The sequence below is a fragment of the Lygodium microphyllum genome, chromosome 9 (assembly GCF_053477565.2).
Source record: "Lygodium microphyllum isolate KBCC chromosome 9, Lygodium_microphyllum_v1.1.10, whole genome shotgun sequence".
Classification (NCBI taxonomy): Eukaryota; Viridiplantae; Streptophyta; class Polypodiopsida; order Schizaeales; family Lygodiaceae; genus Lygodium; species Lygodium microphyllum.
The window spans coordinates 111,151,696-111,166,782 of record NC_141143.1 but is presented as its reverse complement, the minus strand read 5'-3'; positions in this window follow the sequence as shown (position 1 = coordinate 111,166,782).

Here is a 15,087-nt window from a genome sequence, read left to right as displayed (position 1 = left end):
TCCTATACGATAAGTAGGGCTAGCCTAGTTTAATTTGACTGATTTAGGGTTAATTCTAAATAAGCTAAGTTATTGTTACGATCATAGGCTGACCTAGTATCAAGTAAATATGCTCACGGGTCTCTATCCTAGCACCTAGCTACAAAAAGTCCAATAACACCTTTAGGGTCATCATTTTTAGCCATGATACAACTCGATGACAATACAAGAAAACTCGAGTGTCGTATCTGCATGCCACATGTCGTTTAATGCTTGCGATTGCTCAAGGATTGCAAAGGACTTAGTTTCATCTTGGCTTGCGGAAGGAATGAACAAAAGTTTCTATTAGAAATTCTTAAGGGAGTGAAACCCTATAAGGGTAAACTTAGAAACCCTAATAAGGTTCTAAGGGGAAAAACCGTTACTAGTTAACCAATTAAAATCCTAGATTGAGTTATTTAAGACCTATGATCCCAAGACAAGAACCTTGGACTAAAGGCCCGCAAATTAGGGCATCTACCATCCAAAAAGTATCATATATAAATCCAATAGCATAATTTTTTACTCCTATCACATAGGAATGAGGTCAGAATGAGGGTATTCTCTATCCCTTAGAAGGTCATGGCAATTGACACCAAGGCAAGAAAGACCCAACAAGGTTGAATACTAAGCATTCAAAGATAGGAACTCCACCTTAGCAGATGTCCTGGGCACTCACCTTCATTGTTGTTTGTGCTTGTAAATTTTGGAACACCATCTGTGAAAGGATTGTATAAACCAAACTCACAAAAAAAAATTGGAATAATGAACTAGGTAAAAATCATGGAAAGCGCACCAAGCCAACCCCAGCTAGCCGCCAAACTTAGCTAAGGGTGTCCTAAGTAACCATGAGGGGAACAAGGAGGTCTCTCCATGGATTCGTTTGAACCTAGGAGGATGCTTGGATGGCTATAAATTTCTTGCCTCTGGGTCCTACTGAAATGTTCTACGTGACTCCAAATGGATTCTTGATGCCCTGTTACTAGTGCAAGGGTGAAAACTTGGAGAAAATAAGATGCATCCTCATGGATTGTGGGAATTGTCCTTTTTGGACAAGACTTGTATCTTAGTTAAAATGCTAATATAAAGTTTGCTCCAAGGAACCTGTCTAAACTGTTTTCATGTCAGTGCCATAAACTACGTGAACCAACCCTGTTCCCTAAAAGGTTTAATTAAGGAAGCTAATTTTTAAATGTGGAAGGATCTAATTAGATAACTAAAAAACGCTTAAGAGAAAAAAGAGTGGTCAAAACCCCTGACATGTCTGTCCTATGGTAGGGTGGTCCTAGAGAACTCAGAGGCTTCTCACAAGGTTCTACAATCATACGACCTTTAGGTATTGATAGGTTAAAATCCAATTCATGCCGTTTTCGGGGACCAGAATGGGACTATACCCTACGGGTAGAGAGGTTGAGTGGTGCATCCCTCTTGTTTCCATTTCTCTTTGAACCAAGTGCGGTATGGGTCATCTTCGGCTTGGGTATCTCTACGTAAAGTAGGATATCCAAGACCCGATGCTAGAATGCTGTCAAGAGACCTTGTCCACTAGGAACCTTGATTTCAGGTCGATCCTACTGGGTTCGATTGCGAACGTTCCGTTGCAAGGCGACTCGAGAAACCCTAGGAAACAAACCCCATAACACTCCATGGGAGTGCCGAGTAGTGTTGCTTAGACTCGTCCTTTGATGGGCCGCTAGAAACATGCCTGGACACCTGATAGATGGCATGTTACAATATTGTAGTTCTTATCCTTAGCATTCTTGAGTGTGCACTTTGAAGCATGGTCAGCCATATACTCTTCACCACATTTAAAACATAGACCCTTTTATTCAATTTCTCTAAAAAGATCCATGGATATGAGCTTTCCACCATTTGTTGAATTATTTTGACATCTATTTTCACCCTGCTTGTGCTCAAATTTAAGATGATTGATGTCTTAGAACTACTTGGCTTCCTTGAAGCACTAAAGGGTGGATATCTAGGGACTTTGGTGATGCCAAAAGATATCATAAATCCATCAACACAATTCCCAAAGTTTTGCTATATATTTATAGCCTTATATTTTGTTCAAAAGTGGGTTGAGTAGAAATGTTCCTCAAGTACTTGTTGTGAACATACCTTTCAGCTAATTCAATTGCTTGGAACAATCTAGTTGTTTTTTAGGCCTGTAATACTTCCATGCAATAAAAGTTAGTTGGTTAGTTCGAAAGTTAGTTAGTTGGTTAGTTCAAAAGTTAGTTAGTCAATTAATAAGTTAGGAAGGTTACTAACTAAAGTAAAAAAAGTAACTAACGTTAATAACTACCTAATAAAATTTTTTAAAAAAGAAAAAAACAAAAACAAAAAAAATCGAGGATCGTAACTCAACATTTTTTATGGATTGACAAGGACCATAGCCACCCATCAGAGAAGTTACCATGAACGAGAGTTATGAGCCATATTAGTCACTAGTGTTAGTTGTGTATAGTATAGATGATCCAAAAATATTAGATTTTTGGACAAGACTCACATATTTTTTATATTTTAGATATTATTTATTGTAAATATCCTAAAAATATATGAAAATTTCTAGAATACGATGTCACATAAAAAAAGCAAGTGGTTTTTTCAGCTAGTTTTGGAGATTTAATACAAAAAAAAGGATTGGCAAAATCACATTTGTCTCCCGATTGCAGTTTAGAGGCAACAAACAATACTTTGAGCAAGGAGAAGAAGAAGCAGTGATCTAGAAGATTTCTAATCAAGTGTCTTGGAGTTTTACACCCCTTTTAGAGCCAATGGAACCATCAGATTCGTGATTTGAGTATCATATTGCATCTTAGAAGTTTCAGATTACTGATTTTGCCAAGATCCCCTCCATAAATAGGTCTTCTTCTCAGTCATACACAACCCTTATTCTCTAATTTAGCTATAAATATGAGGCACGGGGAGCAATTTAGAGAAGCACAAGGAGACCCGAGAGGCTGTGAGAGAGAGGTAGAAGGATACCCCTCCAAGAGGCTACGAGATAGAGCTATTAAGAGAGAGAGAGACAAAGAGAGAGAGAGAGAGAGAGAGAGAGAGAGAGAGAGAGAGAGAATTTACCTGGAGAGGCAACGAGGGAGAGAGTTAGCTCAACCCCCTTGTCTCGGTCTTCGACTAAGCCATCTTCTCTTACGCTCTTCCATTCCAAATTCATTGCTCCTTTCTCATCTCTTGAATCCACTTGTGAATGATGACTCCAAAGCAATGAGGTGGAAAGACCATGAGAACCATCGCAAGCGGATGTATTGCCAAAGATATGGGAGTGCCTGAGGTTGCCAGAGTTGCCGCTACAAATGGAACATCAAGCATGGCTAACACAAGTGAGAGCAAAGAGGAAATTTCCAATGTCGTCGTGCCAAACCAGGTTATTCATTACTAGGTTATTATTTTTCCATATAAAATAATTATATAAAATATTAGCTTCTATATTTTACACTTACACGAATTGAGAGTTTCATCTAGAAAGCATACTAGTGTACGCATAAACAATTAATCACTATGATTTGTAGTTAGATTAAGTGAGATTCTAAATCATGGAATCATGATGGAAATAGTTATAAGTGATTATTGCACATATGACTTTATGCGCACTCGAGATTAGTAAAATAACTCGATATAATTATTGTCAAATGTGACAAGGTTAAGTGTTGACTAACACTTAAAAAAAGTGAAACTCTATTTAAAGGGATATGTAAGTTATCTCGTTAAGTTACGAGCACAATATATTTATTTAAGAAATTTTTCTTATGTTGGGTAAGGTAGCCCAAATGGAAAATTCATGCCTTGCTTAACATGTTATAATAAGAGATGGCATTTCATCATTTGATATATGTTTGAAAGGACTATTTGTGTTTGCTAGAACCTAGATCTCTGATTGAAAAACAGGATAAAAGGAAAGGTTGCACTTGGCTACCCCCAAGCTAGCTACGAGACCCTACTCCAAGGGGGTCCTGGTTATCACTCCAAGAGGCTTAGACTAGCTCCATAGCGAAAGGTCTATCCATAGGGATAGTCTCGAGCAGTAGGAAATGTGGGTGCCAGGGGGGCTCTAACCGTAAATCTTGCATTGTTCCTAGAATTTGACGAGCCCCTTCGTGACCCAAGATGGGATCTTAGAACTCTAAATACTAGTTACAAGGGTGGAATCTTGGTGGGAAGAATATCCTTGTGGAGTTCTGTATGTGTTCTATACGGTCGAAAAGATGGAAATTGTAATAACTTCCAATATAATAAATAAAATTGCTTTACACAAGGGTTATTTGAATTGTATGCATGTCCATGAGATAAATTGTGTGAAGGAACATGTGATTTAACAGACCAATTAAGGAATCTAGTTGTATATGTTCCAAGAAAAGCGGGTGGGTGTGATCCTCGACGGGTCCGGTGTCCAACGGTAGGGTGGTCCCGATTTTCTCTAGGAGCTTTTTTAAATCAATAATAGAAATAGGAAGAGGTTAAATTGACCAACTTCTCGTCAAGTAGAAGTGACTTACATTGTTTTAGGGGGCCGGAATGGGATGTTTCCTTATGGGTAGGGGGTTGATGTACCACACTCCCCTCTATCTCCCATTTTCTTTGAGCCAAGTGCAATGGCAAGTCCGCTTCAGTTTGAGTAATCATGTAGAAGTGGGAACTTAGAATTGCTGATGCTGGTTTGTTGTTAAGAGACCCACCATCTGACTTTAGGAACCTAAAAATTCATGAAAATCCTAGTGGATTCGGCCCCGTTGCGATGTAGACTTAATGGGATCCAAGTGACAAACCCTGTGATGTTCCCAAGGAATGGCAGACTGCGTCATTTAGAAAACCTACATATGGACTACAAAAAGGTGCACCTTGGAATGAGCCTGGTGGCGGACACCTTACAAGGCCATAACATCAGCTACTGATAAACTAGGCTCCAAACCATAAATTTATTTATGCAAATTTGTATCATCACTCACACTTTCCACATATATAGTGAGATTTAGAAACTGATTGGTATACTCTCTAACAATCATACTTCTTTAATTCAACTAATATCACCACCTAGACAATTTTCCATTCTTAATAGAGGACACAAACAACTTGAGTCATCTTGGCCTTGAAATCTTCCCAACTATCAACCGTTGATTTTTTTATCTTAATGTACCTCCAACAAGTATAAGCAAAGCCCTCAAGGTAAAGAGTAGCAAATTATATCTTTTGGTCATCTGATCTAAGGAAGATTTAAAAAAATGTATAACATCCCGAATTAAACAGGTTTTAGAAAGAATAAGGGGAAAAAAATTTAAAAAAAAATTTATCCCCTCCTCCCCCAGCCGACATGGCGCTGGAGGGGAAGGAGGGAAGCCATGGAAGGCAGCACGCTGGAGCTCATGCGTGCTGCCGTGTAGGAGAGGGAGGATCCCCCTCCCCTCCCCCTATAAAAAGCCAGTCGGGACATTGTGCAAGGGACGGGCAGAACGAGGCGCTGCCATAAGACGCTAGCTGAATACGTGAGGGAGAGAAGAGAGGGGAGATACCCACATTGCGTGAGGGAGAGAAGGGAGGTAGAGGCTGCCAGCTACTATGCCGCGAGGAGGGAAGTCTCCAAGCTGCTGACAAAGACGCTGCGACGATTAGAGAGGGAGTTCGCTGCCATCATCGACGCCTTCCTCCCTGCCACGTGCAGCTTCAAGAGGCCTTGGAAGCTTCCAAGGTTGGGGTTTCCAAGCCCCCCTTCTTTTGCCTCTTGATACCCCCCACACACCCCCCGTGTTTTAAATTCCCTTAAGCCCCCCTTCCCTGGGGCATCTTGAAACCACACCCCCCCGTGTTTAAACCCTTAAGCCCCCTTTCCCTTGGCTTGGAATCACCCCCCCGTGCTTAAACCTTCTTAGCCCCCTTTTTTCTTTGGATTTAAAAACCCCTCTTTCCCTCCATGTTTAAACCCTCATAAGCCCCTTTTCTCCCCTTAGCCCCTTCCCATGGATGTTGGAAACCTTTCCTTTGGCCCCCCCGTGTTTAAAAATTTCTTCTAGCCTCCCTTCTCTTGAGGCATCTTAAAACCCCTTCCCATGGCCTCTTGAAACCCCTTTCCTCCAAAATTTCCCTAAGGGTCCTTAGACCCTTACTTATAACCTTTAAGGTTAGTTTTCCCCTTGGAGTTTCCCCCCTTAGGGTTCCCCCCCCCATAAAAGGTTACTCCAAATAACCTTTCCTTTTCCCCCCATGTTTTGTTAAAATCCCCCTTAGGCCATGCAAAAATACCCCTTGGAACTCTCCTGCACCTTGTTTCTTTTTCCACACGTAAAAGAAAGAGGAATGTTAAGGGTCGTTTGACACATCCCTTTCCCACTCAAAAACCCTCGTAAGGGATTCCACACCTTGTTATTCCCCATTCGTGCGAGTCCTTACAAAGGCCATTAAACCTTCCCCATGGCTTAATGGGTCTTAGTCGTGAAAGATTCTGAAACACCCCTTTCGAATTCCTGACTCCAAGGAGGAAGCCTTCTAAAACTGCTTTCCACAGACGGTGCAAGTTATTGCAAAAGAGAGCCACGGTGAAATATAAAAAAGGAGTTGTAAAGCTGCTTCCACGGCAGAAATGCCTCCTAAAAAAGTCTAAGGCGCAGCCGCGGGAGGGTCGTCTCCCACCATCCACGTGGATATCTCACCCCAAGCCCAGGTTTTCCTTCCTAATTTTTATTTGATATTGTAGTAGTTCAATCATGCAAGGTTAATTGTTAGAAATAGGATATATTTTTATCCTAGATGCTCACAACAGAGGAACTTAGTCATCAATACTTTAAAATGAAACATGCAAATTAAAGAAAGCAGAAACACATTTCTAGCAAATAGCTTTATGCATTGAAATGAATTATAAACTAGATTATTGTCCATTAAAATAGTATACTTCGTTTAAGCCTAGATGTATAAACTACGTATTGCACTATTAACCCATATCCTCTTCGCAATGAATCATCATGGAAAGTGCAAGCATGAAATGATTCTTATGATGCATAAACTCTAGGAAAATATCGTTTTTCAACTGCATAAATTATCAAGTAAAAGGTTGCTTGTTTAGCATGAATTTTGTTCGCAAAGTATAGGAAGATTAGTTGAAATTAACCTAACCTATGCCTGGCCTTAATCGATAAGTTAAGGTTGAAAAATTAATTTACACATAGACAACGAGTCATGTGGAAATGATCACATAATTATTTTCTAGAGTTAACCAAATTGATATGAACCTAAAACACCTAAACCGCGGAGTACTCGTTTAGAAAGAGTTGAATTCCAAGAAATTCACTAGGAAATTAACACGTGACCTAATCGTTACGTATCGCTAAAACTGAAACTCCTCTACCTTAAATACTTATCCACATTCACTAAATGTAGGGGATAGTGAAATGAAAATGGAAAGTGAGCTAGGGTTTGTCCCTAAGAATCTTACAAGATGAAACTTGGAAACCCTAGGTCTAACAACGTCAACCTAGTAACCTGAAACAGATTGTTTCGTGACTCCATTGTCTCATAGTTCGATGCGACACTTGTGCAACAAGTGCAGAGTCATACGATCTTGTGATTGGATCACAAGGGAATGGCCAAAATTCTCACAATGAGGATGGCAAGTCCTTATGTAAGTTATCTTGCAAGAAGATGAATAATCATCCTAATTTAGTATCTTTCTTGAGTAAAGAAGATTGATTGGAAACTAAAGACCAACCGATAAACTGAAATAACCAATGAACTTAAGGTTTGACCAAGTCTAGTTAATAGGGTACGCCCTAACCCAGGATATAGGGGATCTTGCCTAGTTGTAAGTCATCCTGGATCGAGTGTTGGAGTCATTCGAAAGGAAGGATTCATTCCTTAGCAGTTTGCCAACAAAAATGATCAATGGAAATGTTTGTGCTTGCTACACATTCTAGAGCACTGTTTGGCTTTGTTTGATCAATGAATTAAAAGATAAATGGATATCTATACTTCAGGTTAAAGGACTGAAGGGAGAGGCAGCTTCAGTTACCCCCGACTGCCTGCCTAACCCTAACCAAGGGGGTTGTTAACCATGCCGGGCAAGTGGACCGAACCCGCCGTGAGAGATCTCTCCGTTGAGCACTACTTGGAGCAGGAGGACGCTTGGGCACCAGGGGGGGCTCTGCCTGTAAATCTCTCACCTTCGGGGCCGTACACAAGAGGCTAACGTGACTCAGGATTTGATTTTGAGGCCCGCATACTAGTCTACGGGCGAAAACTTGGATTAGTGATCCCTGTGGATTGCTGGATAGCCTTCGGGCGGATTGTGGATAAGCCTACGAGCTGGACTCTTTGTACTTCAAAGATAAATATGATAACCTGTTAATAAGGAACTTGTCTGATATTGTTTTTCTATGTCAAGTGATAAGATTACATGAAGGAACCAGTGCCTAACGGGTTAATTAAAGAAGCTGGTTATTACATGTCCAACTAATGTGTTAGGTAATTAAATAACTAAAACAACCCGAGGAAAGTGTGGAAGATGGGCCATAGGTCCATCCTACCGCCGATGGGTGGTCCCGGTTGGCTAGGAACTTTTCTCAAACCAGAATGGACAGCAGGAAGATTGGCAAAGAACACGAACAACAAGAGCATTGACCTAGAGTTATGATTGAACCCGATTTATGATGTTTTAGGGGAACGAAATGAGACTATGCCTTATGGCAGAGAGGTTGAGCTTTGCATCCCTCTCATTTTTCATTCTCCTTGAACCAAGTGCAGTGTGAATCCGCTTCGAACCTGGCGTTTCTATTTAAAGTAGTTCGCTTGGGTCCGACACTAGTTGCCGTTAGGAAATGACCAATCAGGAAAACCCTAATTTAGGGCAATCCTAAGTGGGAACGGCTGGAATACTTCCGCTACGTGGCAGATGCAGAAAGCCCTAGATCGCAAACCCCGTAACATTCCATGGGAGTGTCGGGTGGAGCTTTCTAGACATCCTTTCCGATGGACTGCTAAGACGTGTCCTGAAAATACAAGTGGACACGTTATAGTTGGTATCAGAGCCAACCAACAACATAATTATTTTTATGAAATATTAATAAGAAGAAGTAAAGCAAATGTTGATGTTCCAAACATTTCCTTACCTTCAATGTTGTCTTGCAGAATTACGAAGCGTGGAACAAGTTCTTAGTATTTCGAATCATGTTTATGACTGCAATGCATTCTCTGCATTATCGACAAAGGGTTGAGATGTTTAACATCCTAGAGCAAATCTATAATCCATCACCTTTGTACATGGAACGAAGATGGACGGGTGCTTCAGGAATCTACTGTAGTCGCCCACCGGTTTGCTTACCTACAAACCAACCTAAAAAGGATCAAGTGGTTGGAAGACCTGAAAGTCGTGAAGCTGTTCATTTTTGTGGAAGCTCACGTAAACTCAACTTTACATATTCGAGGTCGGAGGGTTGAGATGAACTCATATGTATATGAGGAAGTAACCCATGTAATCCCCGCCGACAGGATTAAAGTGTTGGGCCGCCATGAGAAGAATGGATTCCAACAAAAAGGATACCTTGAACTTCCAATGACTTACCGGTTCCTGAAGATCCATGACCCAAAACCATACTATCATACAGTTCCTGTAGATAAATGTAGTACAACGTTGTTCTCCCCAAACTAAATGTAACAGTTGGCTTATCATCACAAGAAATGTTGTATTCCGAAAGGGCTATGCCCATATAAATACAAATAAGACTTCTTTTTATCAATGTCTGATTGTGCATGAGAATTGATAAAAAGTTAAGTAGCTACATTGCTTATGTGATAGCATAATTGAAGATGTAATATAAATCAATAACGATTATCGTGTAATAATGTTAAGAAACCTTTATCCAGGCACAACCCCAGGTACAGGCTCCTAGTTCACCTCCTACATCAAGTACTGTTGTAATCCAGGAGAAGAAATTCCTTCTCAAGCAGATTAAGCCATCCGAGTTTGACGGAAGAGGCAAATTCGTCCAAGCTGATGCTGAAATTTGGATTGAATCCATGGAGGATTACTTCGAAGCAGCCGGTACTGCACCTACTAATCAGGCTATTCTCACCAAGCTAAAGCTCACTAGCGAAGCCAGGCTTTGGTGGAAGCAATGGTGCAGGGATCAAGGGATCGCGGAGGGATCCGTTACCTGGGAGAAGCTGAAGAAAGCCGTGCAGGGAAGATACTTGCCACCTGCATATCGCAAGTAGAAAATGAATGAGTTCTACGAGCTAAAACAGCTGGGTCTCACTCTTGACGCATACTACTCTAAATTCTTTTTACTTTTAAAGTATGCGCCACAAATGGACATGACACATCAGGTGTCCAAATTTTTTGTGGGTTTAAATCCACCAGTAAATACCCGTCTCGAATCTATGCATCCATCAGATCTTCAGCACGCACTCATTCAAGCTGCGCCTATAATTTAGAAGGTGCAGGCTAGACGAAGGGGTAACAAAACTTGGTATTATAATGACCCAAACAAAGGAGCATTCAAATCTCAGATAAAGAGAGTTCAAGGTCATAATTAGTGACAAAGAAAGAAAGAAAGGACTAACAACGTCAACAACTTTGTTCCTACTCAAGGCAATGACCGAAACCTCCGTTATTTCCACTGCAACGAGCTCGGTCACTTCAAGAGGCAATGTCCCAAGCTTGGTGGAGGACATCGCTAAGCACCTTTCCAAGGAACGGGCTGTGGTCAAGGAGTCGCTACACGAGGCAGAGGAAGAACCGCCTGCATTGCCAATAGGCAATTATGCGAAGAAGAAGAAGAAGAAGATCCGACCATGGAAGCACAGTTCGAAAGGGCGACAGTCCATGCCGCTCTATACAAGAAAGGCCCGAATTGCCAGTTCTCGATGATTTAGACACTGTCGGACTATCAAGGTAAAAGTTTCAAGACCTTGATTGATTGTGGAAGTACACATTCCTTTATCTCACCAGCTTATGCAAAAAGATTAGGAGTAGCCACAGTAGAAGCACCTACCTTGCTTGTGGAATTGGCAAATGGTCGTGAGGTTACGTGTACCAGGCAAACTGCTAAGGTGGAATTATTTCTGGGAGGAAAGAAGACTTCGGTCAAATTCAGAGTCATGAATTTAGGTATCCACGAGTGTCTACTTGGAATGGATTGGCTTAAGCCTAATGACGCCCACATTCACTGTGGAAAGGGTCAAGTTTCCTTTCGAAACTCTGAAAGGGAATTAGTCACAAGCCAAGGTGAGGCTGGAGTGCCAAGAATCCATTTGGCCAAAGTATCTCGGATCATAAAAGGAGTCAGAAAAGGATTACATGTCTACTTGATCAAACTCAACAAGTTAGATCAGAAGCAAGAGTCTAATGAAGGACCTTCTTGGCTAAAGGAATACATGGATGTATTCCCTGAAGAGTTGACAGAACTCCCGCCTCAAAGAGAAGTGGATCATGAGATTAAGTTAGTACCAGGAGCTGCGGCAATTGCAAAGAGACCTTATAGAATGTCCATACCAGAAGCGATTGAGCTGAAAGAACAACTCAAGCAATTACTAGATCAAGGCTACATCCGGCCTAGCAGTTCACCATGGGGAGCTCTAGTACTATTCCAGAAAAAGAAAGATGGAACACTTTGACTATGTATTGATTACCGAGGATTGAATCAATCAATGGTAAAAAACAAGTACCCTATTCCTAGAATAGATGAGCTTCTTGATCATCTTTAGGGGGCAAAGATCTTCTCCAAGATTGATCTCAGGTCAGGTTACTATCAAATAAGGATCAAGGAAGAAGATATTCCCAAGACGGCCTTCAATACAAGATATGGGCACTTTGAGTTCCTAGTTATGTCATTCGGACTTACGAACGCACCTGCCACCTTCAACAGGTTAATGCAGGATATCTTTAGGCCATATCTTGATGACTTCGTGCTCGTCTTCTTCAACGACACTTTAGTCTATTCCAAATAGGAAGAAGATCATGAACCCCAACTTCGGATTATCCTTGAGACAATGAGGTCACGTAAGCTGTATGCTAAGATGAAGAAGTGTGCATTCTTCAAACGCCAGATTGAATATCTGGGATTCATAGTATCAGCAGAAAGAATCTCACTGGACCTAGCCAAGGTCAGAGATGTGCTAGAATGGCCAATACCAACATCTGTCAAAGAAATACACAGCTTTCTGGGATTGACAGGATGGTATAGGGTCTTCATAAAAAACTATGCTTTGATTGCAGCACCTCTAACGGACTTACTGAAGAAGCAAACTTCCATTGCATGGTCAACTCCCGAACAAAATAGCTTCGACAAATTGAAGCAAAGTTTGGTATCAGCATCTATTCTAAAACTTCCAGACCTCATTAAAGAGTTCGAGGTAGTATACTTGCCTTGGGATGTGTGCTCATGCAGGAAGGTCATCCAGTAGCATACTCTTTAAGGAAATTGAAGAGTCATGAAAAGAATTATGCTACATATGATCTGGAATCGCTAGCTATCATCCATGCTCTAAAGCTTTGGAGACACTACCTGTTGGGTAACAAGTTTACTCTAATAACTGACCATAAGAGTCTCAAATGGATCTTTACCTAGAATGAGCTCAACATGAGGCAACGTCAGTGGATTGAAGTGTTGGAGGAGTATGACTTTGAAATTAAGTACCGATCAGGAAAAGAGAATGTAGTTGCCGATGCACTTAGTCGCAAGGCATTCCTTAATTCCCTAATCTTGTAGAATCCATCAACAGCCAGATCTCTAGCTACAAAAGTATCTATTCCAAACAATCCTATACTTGAGCTAGCTAGAGAGGATGAATGCCATGATCTAGTCTATCAAAAGATGCTAAAGGAAATCTCCATCAAGGAACAGAATCAAAAGCTGTAGGCTAAGTATCATGAATTTTCTATCAATAGTGGACTTGTCTACGATAGAACGAGGCTGTGTATACTAGCAAGCCAGTCACTTAAGCAAAAGATATTGTGGGAAGCTCATGATTCCCCTTTTGCAAGACATCCTGGCTATGCCAAGAGTCTCAATGTAGTTAGGAAGAGCTACCATTGGGAGAGACTTAAAGGTGACGTTCTCAAATATGTCACCGAGTGTTTGTCTTGTCAACGTATCAAAGCCGAACATGTCATGATGCCAGGGAAACTGCAACCACTTGACATTCCCCAAATGAAATGGGAATTCATCAGTATGGATTTTGTTGTTGGCCTATCCCAAGTTCAGGGAGGATACAACTCCATCATGGTTGTGGTTGACATGCTTACTAAGGTTGCACACCTTATTCCAGTAAAGACAAACTATAAAGCCTCAAACATTGCAAGGTTGTTTATAAAGGAGATATTCAAGATACATGGGCTACCCAAAAGAATCATTAGTGATCGTGATTCTCTCTTCACATCGCACTTCTGGAGAGCTATTTTTGAAGCTATTGGGACTCAACTATGTTTTAGTACCGCTTACTATCCCCAAATGGATGGATAAACAAAGCGAGTAAATCAAGTCATGGAGGACATCCTTAGGGCATACTGCTATTGTGAGCCAAAGAGGTGGATTCAATACTTGCCTTTGGTTGAATTTTCCTACAATGCTTCTTACCAACAAAGCATTCAGATGACCTTTTTCCAAGCATTGTATGGTCATGACTATCGAAGTCCCCTAAACTTTTCAGATCCAACCTTAAGGGTTGAAGCTTCAAGGCAGATGTTGGAAGAGATGGATGACCAAATAAAATCAATAAGACAGGACATCCAAGCTGCCAAGGATAGACAGAAGGCATACGCGGATTTGAAGCGTCAAGATAGAATCTTCGAGGAAGGAGACATGGTCTTCATTCGCGTACGCCCAAAGAAGAGTTCCCTATCCTTAGGAGATTGCAAGAAGCTAAGTCCAAGGTACTCTAGACCGTACAAGATCCTCAAATGCCTAGGACCTAATGCTTATAGATTGCAACTCCCTGAGAATCTAAAGGTTCACAATGTATTCCATATCAGCTTATTGAAAAAGTATATACCTAATCCTAACCATGTACTTGACGATCAACAAGTTGTAATGCCTAGTCAAGGAGTCCTTGAACTAAGGCCTGACAGGATCTTAGATGTTAGGGAGAGGAAATTAAGATCCAGAACCTTGAGAGAATGCCTCGTCCAGTGGAAAGATTATCTGAAGAGAATGCCACTTGGGTAGATGAAGGCACTCTCAACCATCAATATCCCCAGTTATCTCGAGATGAGGACATCTCAATTTCTCCAAGGGGGAGAGAATATAACATCCCAAATTAAACCGGTTTTAGAAAGGATAAGGGGAATTTTTTTTAACTTTTTTCTATCCCCTCCTTCTCCCCCAGCCGACGTCGCGCTGGAGGGGAAGGAGGGAAGCCACGGAAGGCAGCACGCTGGAGCTCATGAGTGCTACCATGTAGGAGAGGGAGGATCCCCCTCCCCTCCCCCTATAAAAAGCCAGTCGGGACGCTGTGCAAGGGACGGGCAGAAGGAGGTACTGCCATAAGACGCTAGCTAAATACATGAGGGAGAGAAGATAGGGGAGATACCCTCAGTGCGTGAGGGAGAGAAGGGAGGTAGAGGCTGCCGCCTACTATGCCGTGAGGAGGGAAGTCTCCAAGCTGCTGACGGAGATGCTGCAACGATCAAAGAAGGAGTTCGCTACCATCATCGATGCCTTCCTCCCTACCACGTGCAGCTTCAAGAGGCCTTGGAAGCTTCTTGGAAGCTTCCAAGGTTGGGCTTTCCAAGTCCCCCCTTTTTGTGCCTCTTGATACCCCCCACACAACCCCCGTGTTTTAAATTCCCTTAAGTCCCCCTTCCCTGGGGCATTTTGAAACCACACACCCCCCCCCCCCCCCCCCCCGGGTGTTTAAACCCTTAAGCCCCCTTTCCCTTAACTTGGAATCATCCCCCCGTGCTTAAACCTTCTTAGCCCCCTTTTTCCTTTGGATTTCAAAACCCCTCTTCCCCCCATGTTTAAACCCTCATAAGCCCCTTTTCTCCCCTTAGCCCCTTCCCATGGATGTTGAAAATCTTTACTTTGGCCCCCCCGTATTTAAAAATTTCTTCTAGCCTCCCTTCTCTTG